The 17,077-nt window shown below is 40.7% G+C and overlaps 1 long non-coding RNA gene across 1 annotated transcript in view; it reads left to right on the top strand.

Annotated features, from left to right (window-relative positions):
• LOC129163787 (uncharacterized) overlaps positions 1-16,556 on the top strand; it is a 37,819-nt gene extending 21,263 nt beyond the window's left edge. The window contains exon 5 of the long non-coding RNA XR_008563580.2: positions 15,675-16,556. This is a non-coding gene — a long non-coding RNA (uncharacterized lncRNA). The remainder of the gene's footprint in view (positions 1-15,674) is intronic.
• The last annotated feature ends 521 nt before the right edge of the window (positions 16,557-17,077 follow it).

The raw sequence follows: 17,077 nt of genomic DNA on the forward strand, positions 1-17,077 counted from the left end.
ACTCATAAAACTCAATGTTCTCATCAGAAGCTGGTATATGCTGTTGGATATTACACAAATAATACACATTTTGAGTTTGATTGTGTGTTTTCATTATTTTGTTGGTTTTACATTTTAGTTGTGTTCTTTAGTTTCTTCTTTTCCATGTATTTGTTTTAATCACTGTTAGGTTAATTCCCTCAGTCATCATTGCTGTTTTGTTCATCTCACACCTGTTTCCCATTATTTATTCACCCCTACCCTCACTCTGTTTGTTCCTCCCTCTGCACACGTTTCCTGGTTTTTCCATAGACACATTTTCAATAATCCAAAGAACAACTGTACCATAAGACCACATTGTACAAAATGTTACATTTTTATCTAAGTCATCTGTGTGCTAGTCCACATTTTTGGCCCTAAAATCCTATATATAACAAATACAACAAATGACAGATAACACGTAAAACTGCAATGGTAAATCTACAAAACAAGCACGTTTTTAAGACAAACTCTAAAAGAACGCTCAAACTTCCCGTAGGCTATCACCCCCCAGCCACGCCTTCCTGATATAGGAACTAGGGATGAGCCGGATGATAAAGCATTTTTGACGAGTACAAGCATGAAACGAGTAAAACTCGTAAATATCTGTAATCATGCTGAAGGAAAATCCTCATTGGATAACTGACTGTCTTCACGCTCTGTGATTGCCACTCAAATAGAGCGCCCGCCCCTCCCTACACACAAAACTGCAGCGGGGAGCTCTGCTCAGTCTGCGTCCGGTCCATCCATGCACGCACACAGACAGAAACGGATCTCTCTGTGCTTGCTTCACTGTTCACGTTTCGTCAGTACTCCCTATGTTTTCTTCAGTTTGCTTCTTTTTAAAGTTACTTTAAAGTTATTTAAAGTTACTTTTTTCGTAACGTACATGGTGCATTTGACAAGACGGAGCTGAAAACGGCTCGTGCTGCGTCAGTCACTGCATCCGCTCCGGTCGGGTTTTTTTTCCCTTCTCTCTCTCTCTCTCTCTCTCTCTCTCTCTCTCTCTCTCTCTCTCTCTCTCTCTCTCTCTCTCTCTCCCTCCCTCCCTCCCTCTCTCCCTCCCTCCCTCCCTCCCTCCCTCCCTCCTCTTCCTCAGGATCCACTACCTCTTTCCTATTCACTCTCTCTTTCTTTACATTTTTAAATCACAATTGTCTATTTTTTGCTCATTTTAAATCTATTTTAATCATTTTCTACATTCTTTTTTCTATTTTACATGTTTTGTTTTTGTGAAGCGCCCCATAATTTTTATCTTGAGAGGCGCTATAGAAAAGATCTTTTCTTCTCTCTCTTTTAATTCATGCACTTAAATATTAATGTTCTGATTTTATTGAAAAACTTGTTCTGTAATAGTTTCTTTACTATTGTGATCAAAAACATTTAATGTCAACTCTGAGGCTGCTCTGTAAATAGTTTTCAAATAAACAATACACATAGCAACTTCTGATCAGACTTAAAATAACGTATTGATGTAAACCACACCCACTTCCGGTTAAATTACACCCACTTCCGGGGTAGGCCACGCCCACTCCGAGTACAGCTACAGATACAGATAGTGGTGTACTCGCTCATCCCTAATAGGAACACTCATTGCCAGTAAACGAGAAAGTGCTAAACACCAGTTCCGGTTTTCTACATTCAAACTTCAAATGGTGTTTTTCTTTTTGGACTCTGGTAGTTTGTAGGGATGCACCGATCAGGTTTTTTGCTGCCGATCACCGATACCGATATAAAAGAATGCTGATACCGATCACCGATACCGATCACGTGGATTGGCCAGAAATTTTCTACATTATAATGAGTGCTACAAACTACATAATCTGGGAATAAAGGAAATGTAACCTAATCTAAAATGGTCTGTATTAGGGTTGTCACGGTATGAAAATTTAACCTCATGGTTATTGTGACCAAAATTACCACGGTTTTCGGTACTATCGCGGTATTTTTTTAAACGTGCTACATTTTCACACAATTAAATAAACCCTGTATATCAGGAAAATATTGTCCTCAATTTGTGTCTAAATTTTGCTTAAAATGTGTTATTTTGTAATTATGTTGTTTACTTTTTTACATTTTTTCCCTTTAGTCTTTAAAATACCAATATTTTCCCATAACTTCTTATTTTATGTCTGTTTGATGTCATCATTTAAAAATATTAGATCAGATGATACTCAGTACTCAAGTAGCCTTCTAATCAGATACTTTTTTACCCTTACTTGAGTAATAAACCCTATATCAGGAAAATATTGTCCTTGGTTTGTGACCTTCCAGTGAGCTTTGCAGATTTGGGAAAATGTCATCAGGCAGTAATCATTGTTAAATTCACAATTATTCTCGGGGAGAGACCAACTCTTATCTGTCCCTGGGAGCCCCGTAATGCATAGCGTCATTTCAACATGGGGGTGTCCGCGACACGGTTTATATGCAGGTAGCGGCGCTGCGGCTGCTTTATATAGCGACTCGTTGCATTCTCCCTCAACCCAAATCCTCGGATCACGCATTTTAGCTAAAACGCTAACGTTAGCTTGCCTTGCGTTGACTGTAGAGTTGTGGGTGATGGTCACGCAGATGTGTCATAAGATTTGAAGCGTTGCTGCCTTTCACAGACACTTTTTCTGCTCGTGCTGCAAACAGGATAGCCGTCCGTCCGTCTTCTATAAACTCCCTCGGCATTCTTCAAATATCTAAAATATGCCCGTACTTCCGACTTTGTCTTCTTTGAGGGATAATAAATGCCCTCCTGAGCGCTGCCGTCTCCTCCTTTGACCATTATTTCAGCTTTAGCTTCAAGAAAGTTTTGTTGTAAACAAAGCGTGCATGAGCCGCCGGCAACTTCAGCCGATGATACGGTGGCTGGTAAGGGTCACCGCGCCTACACCGCAGCCACGGTAAATCCACCAAGATAATATAGTTTTTTAAAAAACAAGACGGTTATTATTATTGTCAACTTATTTTTTTTTTACCGGGGTTTACCGCTACACTAGTTACCGTGACAACCCTACCTGATCGGTTTGCTTTGATCTATTTTGAAAATTCCGATCAAAACCGATAGGGGCGCTATCGGCCGATTACGATCAAATGCCGATCCATCGGTGCATCCCTAGTAGTTTGTCCTAAAGTTGAAGTGGTAGTAGCCAGCTGTTTCTTCATTTCTGATTTTACTTAGTGGAGACACTAGTCGTGTTCTGTTGAAAACTGCACGAGTGCGTAATGAGTGTAGGACTTGGGTAAATGCAGAATTGGGGTGGTTCGGTGAGACAGACAACCGGATGTTTCAATTGTTGGTTTCTGATGGTGCTGAATTATTGACTGAGGTTTTTAGACAAATGCGAGAGAACCACTTCACTTGGGAATATGTAGCTTGTCGCTGAAAATGGTGAATGCTGCTAATTTTGAGTTTAAACCTTGAAAATAGCTCCAGTCATTCTCCCAAGATGCTCTAATTAAATAAAAAAGTTAGCCAAATAAATGCCAGTCAACAATCCATAATACAACAGTTGCTTCAATCTTGTGTGTATAAGTTTCTGTTGGATTTTGCTTTGCTCCAGAGGACCAATTTTCTAATTTCTGGCTCTTTACTCTTTATAGAGTACCATGCTTTAATTCACACCATTCTTACATCCTACACAATATTATATAGATTAAATAAAGATTTTTGCAGATCTGACACGAAAGGTTTCTTCTTTCATTCCCCTCTTCTGACACTTAGAAGCACCTGCATGAGCCTTAGAATGTGCACAACGTTTAGGGATCTTAAAGATTTACTCAATTTTTAAAACTTAAAATTTGAAAACTAAATACCAATAGATGTCCATGTCCCCCCCACTTTTTTTGTTTTGACCCCTGCACTTTTTACCATCCAAAAACAATGTTACACTATATTAAATTGACACTGGTTGAGCTCTAGGACCAAGCAGAAAACATCTGTTTGTGTTGAAGCCTGTTTGCCATTAGAACATACTGTAAAGACACCCCCCCCCACACACACACACACTTCTAAAGTGAAAATTACGTCCATGCCAACATTACATTGTTGCATTAGTTAAGGAAGCTTTTGTAAAGTAGGATTATTGGCGTGAATAAATATTGTCAAAAGGAACAATTACTCAGAGAAATGACTAATTTTAACAGCAAATGCATTTCGAGATGAGAAAACGACGTCTTTGATTTTCGGTCTTGTTGGTCCTTGCTTCATCAGCAACTCGTTTTATGTATTGAGCTTCTGCAGAAGGCATCGAAAACAAGCTGTCCTGTTTTTTGCCACCAACTTTTTAAAAAGAAATCCAAGATGTGGTACCAGCTGTTGAATTAACTTGAATGCAATAATGATTTATCAAAGTGTATGATGTTTATATGGAATGTTTGTAAAACTGCTGGCCATTGATGCTCAAAGCCAACATCTTTGTTTTCTCCAGGCGTCACAATTCACATGCTTTCACATTAAATAATATATTTCCTTTAATAATTTATTTGACTCACAAGCGTCTGCAGATGCCCCTATTGTGTGTAAATATGCTTGCAGGCTACATTTTGTTCCTTGTCTGACAAGTGATCCCATTTTTCTGCAGCTGAAGAAAAACACCATGAAAGCACCTGATTCAGTGCATCTCTCCTGCTGTTTCTAAATAGCCATATTCTGAACTGGATATGGGGGGTAGATTTCATATAAATTGTCTTCTTGCACTCATTCAATTTACAGAGATCAAATGGAAGGCTGTGCTGTAAGTTTTAGTGGCTGTTTGAAAGCTGGGCTGGCAGCACCGATGAGGCCTGATGAGGCTCGATTCTACCTGCGAGTGTGTGGAAGATGATGTGATTGTTGCTGATGATGTGGGGGGCTAATGGATGTGTATAACTTTCAGTCTGCCAGCCATTTCCCCTACTCTGCTGCCTGTAGTGTGAGATCTTATTCTGTCAACACCTTCAGAAAGTTAATCTGAGCATATTTGACTAAATAGCAATCCCCTCTAAATAAAAATAAAGCTTGGAGTGTCTGTTTTATAACGAGAGCCCCCTTTGCTGATCCCAAACCACCTTTGGCATTTGTGCCACAGTTACTTTGTGTTTGATAATAAATAACTGCAGCCGAGTTACTTTATATTCTCAGAGCAAACAAGCTCTTGGACTGTTTACAGCCGATGATCGATTGGGCATGCAGCCACCTGATAGTTTGCAAACATACAGTATTTAAATGAATGGGAATGTGCAACAGCCTGAAGCCAAACTGAAGTAATGATTTATGTCTAGTGGCACATCGACTCCAGTACAGCCCATTTCTCACCTTTCCATACCATTATCCATTAGGGTTTGCTTCAACTTGATGCACCTGTGTTCGAAAGGTGGCACAAACTGGAGCACTGCAAACCAGGAAAAAAAAGCAAGAAAGCCAGAAAATGATTACTAATACTTTTACCTTATACTTGATAAATAGCATAGTCTGTGTAGAGTTACAGTTTGTCCACCTAATAGGTTGTTCTTATGGTGTCATATTCAGAGACAAAACCTACAGGAAATAAGGGAATGAAAATTTTTTTTTTGTGTGGAAAAGTTAAGTTTATATTGTTGGGTGAATTTGGTGTTAAATCCTATAAACTCCACATCAAGGAAAAAAAAAATAACATTGTTTTTCATCCAAAACATGTGAGAAGCATGTCATTTGCCACCCTCTGGATAGTTTTGTGTACCACCCACTTATAGAATGACTAATGTTGTCTCTCTATCAGGTTGTTGATGTAGATTGATACTTACCGATACATGCATGTTTTGGACCCATTCTGAGGAGCAAACACTTGGAAAAAAAAATCACTAACATGCACACTGCCTGGTCAAAAAAAAGCTGCCTCCCGGATTTAACAAAGCAAATAGGTAGGAGCATCCCATTGGATAATTACTGCATGGGTGATTATCTTTCAGCTGCAGCAAGTTATTTAACCCAGCTGGTGCAATGAGTTGCTTCTCATTTCTTAAACAACCACGTGGAAAGACACATCTAATGGTCGTGGAAAAGATGTTAGTCTTTGTGAGAAGGGTCAGATCATAGGCATCAAGCAGAGGAAACATCTAAGGAGATGCAGAAACCACTAAAGTTGGGTGAAGAACTGTCCAACGCTTTATTAAACTGGTCTGGTGAGTCCGGATGGACCCTGTTTCAGAGTGATGGTGCATCAGGGTAAGAAGAGAGGCAGATGAAGTGATGCACCCATCATGCCTAGTGCCTACTGTACAAGCCTGTGGGGGCAGTGCTATGATCTGGGCTTGCTGCCGTTGGTCAGGTCTAGGCTCAGCAACAGGATGTGCTCCAAGAATGAGGTCAGCTGACTACCTGAATTTACTGAATGACCAGGTTATTCCATCTCTTCTGATGGCACGTGCATATTTCAATATGAAAATGCCAGGATTCATCGGGCTCAAATAGTGAAAGAGTGGTTCAGTGTCCAGAACTTAACCCCAATGAGAATCTTTGGGATGTGCTGGAGCACATGGCTGGGCAGCGTGTATCCAAATGTGTAGGATAGCTTGCCAGGCTACCTGAAATTTCAATGTCACACTGAAAATGAGCATTCATCGACTCATTTATCTTAACTCGCTGTTGTTGTTTTAGCATCTGGGAAAGTGCAGAGCATGTCTTGGTTAGTAGAAACTAACTACCATTAGCATGGTAGAACTTCTTGAGGCTTGTGTTATTTGTGCAGATAAAACATCAACATTGCTAAGCAGTCAGAGTTGGTTGAAGAGTAACTATGCTGTTACCCAATCTGAGGCGAGATGTCAGAATATCAGGAAATAAGAGTCCAAATCCAGTCATGTTCTGCTCACCTCCATACCATACCATACCATACCATACCATACCATACCATACCATAGTTTATTTATATAGCATGTTTAAAATGCAGCATGGGAGCTGCCCAAAATGCTGCACAGGCTAAAACAAAACGCGACCATTCTAAGGAAGTAAAACAGAAGATAAAAATACCAGTCAAAAGCAGATAAACCATGATGAATACTAAGAACACATTAAAACAACGACACACTAAAACACTAAAACAAGTCACTGTCTAAAAGCCAAATCATAAAAGTGGGTTTTTAAACGAGATTTAAAAACCACCAATGATGGAGTCTGCCAAACTCCAATGGGCAACGAGTTCCACAGCTTTGGGGCATGCACAAATGCTCGTTCATTGAATAATCATATAACAATACGACTACATTACAGTGATGAGCAGAGCTAGAAATTGTGATGTTTAGAAAATTGCAGCAGAAGAAGGAATGTAAATTTAATGGTGTTCTGAAAGATGAACGGGCCAAAGAAAAAAAGAGTTAAAAGCCATTATTTACGTCAGTATGAGATATATGTACTTGGTGCACGGTGCTGTTGCTCGGAAGAGCCAGTGACCTTCAACACTCGGTGATCAGATAATTCTCCTCAGCTAAAGTGAGTGTGGGAACAAGGTCCACATCTGTCTATGAGCAGAGTCCCCCCCCCCCCCCCCTTTTTTGTCTGCTAATGATGTTTTAACCCTCCCACTGTCCTAATGGGTGTGACTCCACGAGGAAAGTTGACCAATGAGCAGGGTTGATGGTTTATCCCTTGGGTCCATGTGGCAGGGGTGAGGAGTGAGCACCACATCACCCCTGCCACATGGACTTCAAGGGATAAACCATCAATCCTGCTCATTGGTCAACTTTCCTTGCGGGGTCACACCCATTAGGACAGTGGGAGGGTTAAAACATCATTACAGCTTCAACCCTTTTCTAACATCAGTGTTTGTAGACAGAAATGCACTCAGTTTTCTTTTTCAAAACGCCGACCTGCAAATTCAGATGTTTTTTTTTTTTTTTTTTGCTGAATATTGGTTTCTTTCTGAGACCTATGCATAATAGCATACCTCAACATTTTTATAGCTTTTCTTTAATGGAAATCAAGTTGTTGATTGTAAAATCAATGACCATTAAATAACTCTCCCAAACTGCATGAGCACGTCTGAAAAATGCCCCAAGCTTTGATTTTATATAAAATAATGGAGAAAATGAGCTGAAGAAAATCCGGCTTTATCCATCACTAACGAGAGCAGAGGTGCCCCTGTGGGCTGAACTCGGAGGTCTGTTCTTGCAAACTTTTCTAAAGTCATTCGAAGCTCAAGATCGATGTTGTCCAGGTTTGAGGCTTGGAGGAGAACCCGCATTGATTACATCTTGGTTGTAGACTTTTGTCTGCTTTACTACATTTAAAATGCATTTGGGGTTTCAACATTTTATTTATGATTTATTGATCCAGACTGTTCAAATCTGTGAAACTAATACAAGGCACTTCATGATTGTTTGTGCAGATTGACTCAGACATTTTTGCACTAAATTGCAAACTTTGTGTTTCTAACAAAATGCAGCAAAACTTCAAACTTAAAGGTAAGATATGTTTTACTGGAACACTTTTGGCCTCCTTGCTTGAAATGCTTTACACACATCGATGGAAATCAATAATTAAATGTTTTGTCAGCAAAAGGTTAAAATTTTAATCTTCTCAGAAATGTCTAATTCTGGAAAACCCTCATCCATTCAATGTGAACATCTTGTTCTTAAGCCTAGTTTTGACTTCTCCGTCTGTGGAGATGTGGAGACATGCAACACTATTATTCGTTAACACTAGGGCTCTCCGACAGGCATGCAATCTGTTGAATGTAAACAAACAGTGCACGTTTGTGATTGGTCGGCCCGACAACAGTGGAAGGACGTTCCACAAACGCTGGTGTCTCCTTCACTTCCGCTGAATACTTTGATAAATTTTTCTTCCTCAAGATCAATCGGTTCCAGCTCAATGAAAATTTGTTCTGTCGGCCATTGCTCCTTGAGTAGTTTTAAAAGTTTGGAGTAAAGAACACCAGAGACATCACTGCAATGGTAGGGCCAGAAAAGGTCTGCGCCTCCTGCTGTCCTGGTGGAGAATTGCTTTGCAACACTGACACACCAGTGGAGAGCTGTGTGTGTCTTATCATGCATGTGTCAGTGTCACGAGCTTGCAGAGAGGAGAAAGCCGAGTCTGAAGAGTTTCAGGTCGGGTTCTAGAAGTTTAGATCTGTTGTTTGTGGCGTCGTCTCAGATTGTTGGTGGCATTGGGCTGCTGTGATTTTGAAGTTAATAGAGAAGAAAAGCTAAAACCTGCATTGTTGGGAAGCAGTAGCTCAGGAGGTAGAGTGAGTTGTCCAACCATCGGAAGGTTATAGGTTTGATCCTGGCTCCCCTCAGAGAATTCTGCTGTTGGGTCCTTGGGCAAGACATTTAATCTGCCATGACTGCTGGTTGTGGTTTGAGGGACCGGTGGTGCCAGTGTTCGGCTGTCTCACTTCCATCAGTGCTCCCCAGGGCAGCTGTGGCTTCATTGTAGCTCATCACCAGCATGTGAATGAGTGTATGAATGGGTGGATGACTGACTGTGTTGTTCAGCACCTTGGGAGGGCGGTTGTAGAACCGTAAGAAGGCGCTATACATATACAGGCCATTTACCCTTAGTTTTCCCTATAAAAACACCACATTATAGTAGCTAGCATGCTAAATGGTTGCATAGGTGCATTATGTTAGGAATTATAGCCAAACATGTGTCAACAACATGTTGAAAACATAAGAAATTTTTATGTTTATATGGTTGGCAGTATCCATTTTCTGTGAAGCCTGAAGAAAAGGGGTTGGATCTTTAAACACTTTTTCAAAATGTAGCCATAGGGAGTCTAAGGAGCTTTGAAAGAAAAGCGTCTGGACTTCTTTGAGTTGCTTGAAGACGTTTCACCTCTCATTCGAGAGGCTTCTTCAGTTCTAAGGTCAAATGGCGGAGAGTCCCAGATTCAAACCCAGTGGGAGTTTCCCCCCGAAGAGGGAACAAAAGACCCCCTGATGATCTTCTACATAAACACATGAGCCCAGGTGTGAGGAATTGTTGCCAGGAGACCTGGATGACTGAGAACCTTCACAGACATGTAGCTATAGGGAGCCTAAATCACGCCCATCTACTTCCGGACCACAGGTCCCCGAAAGAATGAAAAAATTTGTGCAAGTCAGTGGGGCTAAAAACGCAATTTTCTAATTCCGCTTGTTTTGTGCCATGGATTTCACATATGATGTCCGATAATTTTAAAGACACACTTTGATACCAAAAATGTGCTTATTTTCGAATGGGGGAAACACTGTTTTAGGTTTTGTGTGAAAATAAGTCCAGGACTCCAAATGCGTTTCACGAAAGTGATGTCATCGAACCAGACACGGAGAAAACGGAGGGAAAATGGCTGTAAGCTCAGCAAACTTCCCACAGGAGGAATGAACCGCCATAAATCTGGTCATGTGGTAAGTAGCAGCAACGTTAGGGCAGAGGAGATTATGTGGCGACGTCACATATGCGATGTGCCGATTTCTAGTTTTTAGCCATGCTAATTACCAACTTTTACAAGCTGATAAATCTCAAAGTACGTGACTGGCGTGGTCGAAACACCCATCAATACTTTTCATTTAAATTGCAGTACAGCATTTGTGCAATCCAGGGTTTAAGGCAAAGGGGATTAGAAAATAGCGTTTTTAGCCCCGTTGACTTGAATTCATTTTTTCGTTCTTCTGGGGAACCATGAGCCAACCAGAAAGGGAGGAGACTTAGACTCCCTATTTCCATTTAACTTCATTTACTGTACCTTTACCAAGATGTTTGCATGTGCAGTCTTTACGTCAAAAATTAGCATAGATCCAGAAGAAAAACAGGCTTAAAGTTTTCTTCATATTTGATGACTTTTGGGAAAACTGCACCTGGAATGAAACTCACAATGACAATAAATGACGTTCAATTTGGAAAAGATTTAGTGCTTACGTTTTCACATACTTAGTACTGCAGCTTTGAGAAGTGTGCAGTCTTTTCTGTTAGCCTTTGTATGGCTTGAAGTGAAAAATTAATTATTATTTTTCCTTGGGTCCGTGTTAGGTACCCTGGAAATTTGAGTGCCAAGAAAGGAACCCCAGCACAAAGCAGCCATATTGTTTTATCTTAGAGCTGAAGAAAAGCTTCAGGCTGGAGCTGAGCCGCCACCAGAATACTGCACATGCATAAGCGCTGTGTCTTTTTTAGTGCCTGCATTCCAGTTTGCAATGCTCTATTAGACAAAATGTCCATCTGCCGATATATTCAAAATGCTCTATGTAGGTTATTAACGTGCCCTTGGCAAAAAGGGTCTGGTTCTGTGGGGCAAGCATCTCCATAAATCGCAGCGGAGGCAGTTTTATTACAGGTTGTAAATAGAAGTCCCCGCCATATTTTATGACAGCCATCACTAACTCATTCTGATTCTTATTACTTTTCCGTTCTTTGACTTGTGAGGCCATTCACAGACACATTTTGTTCACAAGTTTATGCGGTATTAAGGATTGATTGTACAGGAATTTATTCTTGATGTAAATCCGCCTTCAGTGGGTGCCACACTTTTAACTTCAATTTCAGTTTTCATGTCCATTACAACAAGCTCAGCCTGTTGCTGAATGGTTGCATATAAAGCTCCAACATGGATACTGGTAGCAAGAAGTTGATTGTACCGCTGTGTAGCATTTATTGTGCTTCCGTGCACAAGATTCAGATTCAGCTAAAGATTCAAGAACAGTCGATTAAATGGAAATGTTAATGAATAAATACAATTTTCACAGTAATTACACCAGATTATGTTGTTTTGACCTTTTATTCCAAATCAAATAAGAGTATTTCCTAATGGATGTAGTTTCTTTGGGTTTATTCTTTTTTTTTTCTGATTTCCTCCCAAATCAGCCATCTGACAGCTGAGCCAGGCACAATCTTTCAACGCAAACAAATTTGCTAATCATTTTTCTACAAATTTCCCCTTTTCGAGTCTGGTTTGTTTACTTATTTGAATTGGATGAGAAAGCTATAATCAGCTTATAATCTTCAACGTTTTGTTGCCAGGAGCCATACTGTGAGCACTGCTCCATTCATCTGGGATGCTTTTTTAACCGTAATCCTTTTTTTGTGTGTGTGAAATTTAACAAAATACAAAGTTATTGGCATGACTGTCCTTTGATGTTCCAGTACATCATCCAAAATATCTCTCACACCGTTTTAATTATATTATCTCGCTCTGTTCTTGGGAAATTTGGTTTCAAATGCAGTATTTTTCATTAATTTGACCAAATAATTAACCTACACTGATCCAAACTCAAGGGAAGTTTCTTCATTCCGATCATAGATAGGTAGTGAATATTTCATTATTGATGATGAATTATAAATATGATAATTACCTAGAGAGCATTGCAGGAAAGGTAATAATTAAGAGTCTGTACAACAGACATTTCAGGACAGATAAAGAACTAAATCTATACCGTAATAGACTTCCAAAGTACACCCTTGTTGTGTGCTGGGACACACATGGGCGGAGTGAATGCGGATGGATGGGTGGATTAGGAATGCCGGCAGCGAGTAGATTATCCAGTATCTGGGCAGGCAGATGCGCAGAGGAGAAAATGACTACACAAAGAGCCAGATCTCCATCAGGGGATCAATTCATGGTGCTCGGTCTGTCACTTCCTGTGAAAAAGCAAATTTCATGGTCCGTTTTTGAGCGGCTGTCATCGGGAAAAACATCAAGCAGGCGACTTTTTCCCCTGTTTGACTCTCTCCCTCTCTCTTTTCCTGTCTAATATGTGAGCCTTTTCTACTTTTGAACACTTTCAGAAGTTCTCTGGTGAGATGTGCAATCAAACGTGTACACATTTGGTCACATTTAAGACACACGGCCACATGCATTCAGTAACCTGTATTTGCTGAGTGTGCTGAATGCCTGTGTGTAAATTTTTTAAGAGGTTTAGGCAGAAAGAGCTGGAACGAACGTTGTTGGCTGAGTTTCTCAGCCTGGGGCCTCTTGCCTTGCTCGCACATTTCGCCCAGTGGAGAATCGTCCTTATCGCTGTCCTGCACCCCATCACTGCAGAAGCTGGGCTCCTGTCCTGCTTGACCACATTTATCCAGGGGGCTCTTGTCTGGGGGTGATAAGCTGACAGACTTACCCGTATGGATGTTGGGGTTCCCTCATCCCCTCCTTCTCTAAGCTCTGGTATTCTTCACTCTTCCCACTGCAGGAGGAACGGTTGTGGTGACAGCATTAACATCACTTCTGTCCACTTCGACTGTGCACAGGTTTTCCTCTCATCCTCTTAATCTTTCCTCCTTCTTCCCGTTTCTTTTTGTGCATGAAATCAGCAGAAAGTGAAATGAAGTAAAAACTTCAAAGGTTACTTTAATGAGCTCATTGGAAAAAAAGGACAGTTTGTTCCAGGTGTAATTCCCCACATGTATATGTGTGTGAAGTAATTTTCCACACAAGGCCCCAGCAGCCTGTCCTTTTTATGCAGCTATTTTTGTATCTTTAGACTTCTAAGAACTTTTTTTAATGACAATCTAAATTTATCTTCAGCTGATTTCTCCACTAGTGTCAGCCGCTGAGTCCACTTTAAACTGTTGTCTTAAGTTTTGATGCAGTGACATGTTTTAACTGATTGTGATTGATTAGCAGGTGTGGGGGGCAGGTCATTGTTTTGGAGGGCAATATGTTTTTTTTTATTTATCTGGCGACTTATGGCAACCAGGGTTGCAACAAAGTACTCCACAGCAGAAAAAACATGCACCAGGAGAAAATTTGTCAGTTAAGATGGTCAAACAATAGCCTGGCAAGCCATATGTGAATATATAGTCTGACTACGACCCATAGAGAGAGCTCAGTCATGGGGTGTAATGTAAGGTTGTCTTACAGACTGTCTCTGCATGCTATTGGGCAATAAACAACATGACATACTCACTGCTACGGATTTCAGCCAATGGAGCAGTCCTCCATACACAGTTGAAGAAAAAATGTTTTTTTTTTTTATTTCTAAAGCAAGGACTTGCATACCTCTATCTGCTCCCGATTCACAGAAAAGCCCAAGTCTAAATAGTCTAAAGTTGATTCCAAAGTTGTTTCAAACAAGCAGACACCATATTGGTGGTTTTTCGCTGTCACGGTAACATCCCGCCCACCAAACCGCTAGAGCGCTATAATTGGCTAGATGCAAGACTGTTCAGGCCTGGAAAATTTGTTCCCTGCACTTGATGAAACACCCGGGGGAGTGGTGAGTTTAAGCCACGGCCACGATTGGGAATTATTTGGTATTTAACCCTCCAATCAAACTTCTTAATGCTGAGTGTCAAGAACCAACCATGGATTTGGACTCACGATTTCCCAGTCTCAGGGCGGACACTCATATGAGCTGGTAATCAGGCTATTGAGACATAAAAGCCAATTTATTAATTGATCTACAGTCAAAGGCCAGCTAGAAGTGAGTCTTTATAGATTTCACAACTGAACAAGGTTCTGAATGAATTTAATGTGGAGAAGTAGGGTATTGTAAAGGTTAGGGGCTGCAACCTCAAAAGCACGATCACCTCTGCTCTTTAATTTGGATCTCGGTACCTCACCAAACCCTCTTTTAGGAATCTTGGTGTGACCTTTGACCCAACTCTCACCCTCATGTCAGTTCTCTTGTTCGCTCTTCCTTCTTCCATCTCAGGAACATTGCTAAGCTGAGTCCAATTCTGTCCCGCTCTGAACTTGAGATCGTTATCCACACCTTCATCTCCTCACGCTTAGACTACTGCAACCGCTTTTCACTTGTCTGAGAAAAATATCTTCAATGAACCTCTTACAGGTGGTTGAGAATGTCTGCTCGGCTTCTGACCAAGTCCTACAAACACACCCACATCACCCTGTTTCTCCCCCAGCTTCACTGGTTGTTGGTTAGTGTCAGGGTTCATTTCAAGATCCTGGTTCTGGTCCCTTACATGGACAAGCACCATCTTACGTTGGTGATCTTCTTAGTCCCTACACCCCCAGCAGGTCCCTAAGGTCCAGTGATCAAAGCCTGCTGGTTGTGCAGCACCAGGCTAAAGACCAAAGGTGACAGATCATCTGCTGCTGTGGCCCCCAGACTCTGGACCTCTCTCCCCCTGAAAAGCAGCTAAAAACTCACCTGATCAGGCTTTGGTGTGACCTTCTGTTGAGTCTTCATCACTACCTTCTCCTTATTCAGCTTTTTCAACCAATTCTGCCTTTCCCAGGATCAACTGATCTTCTTGTCCATTTTCTTTTTTCCTTTTCTCACATTTTTAATCACAATTTTTTCTTTCCATTGTTTTATGATTTTTTTTAGTCATTTTAAAGTAAAAATATTGTTCTTGTGAAGCACCTTGTGATTTTTATCATGACAGGCGATTCATAAAAGATTGTTCCTTCTCCACTTTCCACCTGCAGCAAAACATTGTCTTGGAAGTGGCCCACAGGCGTTGGAATGCGTTGCTTACACTCCCAGTGTATTTTTGACGTGCTATGCTTCCAGGAAACATCAAGCTCAGCAGTTCAAGTCAGATCAGACAGGAAGTCATACACAAACGCAGTGCAAAACATCCAGAAACTTCAAAGTAAAAGTCACGTTCCAGTTGCTTTACTAGTAAAACAGTACATCAGTACCTGTGAAACCTCCATAGCCTAGATAAACGGAACAGAAGATAAACCACAGACCCTTTTGTGTACATGCTTCTGTCTTTCTTCCTGCTTTTGATTGCTGATATCATGCACGGTCTTGTATTTCCTCAGGGATTTCAAGACTTCGCGGGACCAGCTGCGCAGAATGCTTTCACTTCCGTTTTGGGTCTAAAACGCTCCCGGTGGGAAGGAAGCTCACGAGTTAAACGCAACGGGAAACCAGGGTAAGTCTACAGTCTTCAAAATTGTGAATCAAGTCTGACTCAAGTCCAGGTCATGTGACTTGAGTCCACACCTCAGTGGATTAGAATGAGCAAAACATCCTAATTATTTCTCAGATATCCGTGCCACACAAATCACTCTGAGGTATAGACTTAGATCCTTTTTTGTTGAGCCAAATGCTTCCTGCCCAACTATCCACTAGTTTGTTTTGTCCAAAAAAGTTTTTTTCTGTTCTTCAAAGATACATTTTGGCAGAAAACCCAGAGATCTGAACACGTCTAGAGACACATTTAGAGGATAGTTACAGCCTATCTTGTCTCTTTCAGATGTTCTTGATATATTTGTATTTCAGTTCAGATGGGACAGCCATACTCTATTTCAGAAACTGTTTAATGGCCCATGACTTGCTTGTTTATTTGTCATTGAAAATGCGTATTGTCACCTTATGCTTCATGTTGTGTCACAGAGAAAATCCACGTCTCCTTCCTCATGTGCAGGCAGCTTAATTATAGTTCCTGGTGTTGTTGCAGTTTGTTAAGAGGGGAACGCAAGATAGCGTGAAGAAATAGGAATGGGTGGGTGGTAAAGCAGTGAAGACGTGTGAGTTCAGAATATTAATTTGCACTTTGTGTAAAAAAGATGAACTTGATGGTAGGTTTCCTCAGAAGCTGTAATTAGGACATTAAAGCCACGGTGTGTTTTACAACACCCCACTCATTCCTCACATGTGAAGTACCTGTTTTATGAACTTGGGAACAAAATGACCTCAGCGCCTCAAGAACTTAATTTTATTAAGTTGATAAACATTGTGTTTACAAATGCATTCAGATAAATAAAAGACATTTCTATGTTATTGATAAATTAAATTGTTTAGAGTATTTGGTGAATTATGTGGTTTGGTTCCTGTTGCTGGGTCAGATTGTTCTGGGGAAAAAGTAATGGTGAAACAAAAATCATTTTCATGCTCAACAAAGCTATGCCAGTAATGAATTTGGCATTTTCTTCTATTTAAGAGTTGTTGTGCTGGTTGATATTTAGATTTAGTTATTGCTTTTGGTAAATTCAATTCAATTCAATTCAGTTCAAAAATACTTTATTAATCCCAGAGGGAAATTGATTAAAAACGTGTGACCTTTAACTCATTCGCTGGCAGAGTTTCTAACCGTTTTTACAGTTTTTTTAAGAGTGACAGAACGTTGCGCGCTAGGATGATGTCAATGCCAAAACAACCAAAACAAAGTGGGGACTCACCTCTTACAGCCGGAAGAATCCTCGCGTTTCAAGCGTTATCT

Source organism: Nothobranchius furzeri, chromosome 13 (assembly GCF_043380555.1).
Source record: "Nothobranchius furzeri strain GRZ-AD chromosome 13, NfurGRZ-RIMD1, whole genome shotgun sequence".
Taxonomy (NCBI): Eukaryota; Metazoa; Chordata; class Actinopteri; order Cyprinodontiformes; family Nothobranchiidae; genus Nothobranchius; species Nothobranchius furzeri.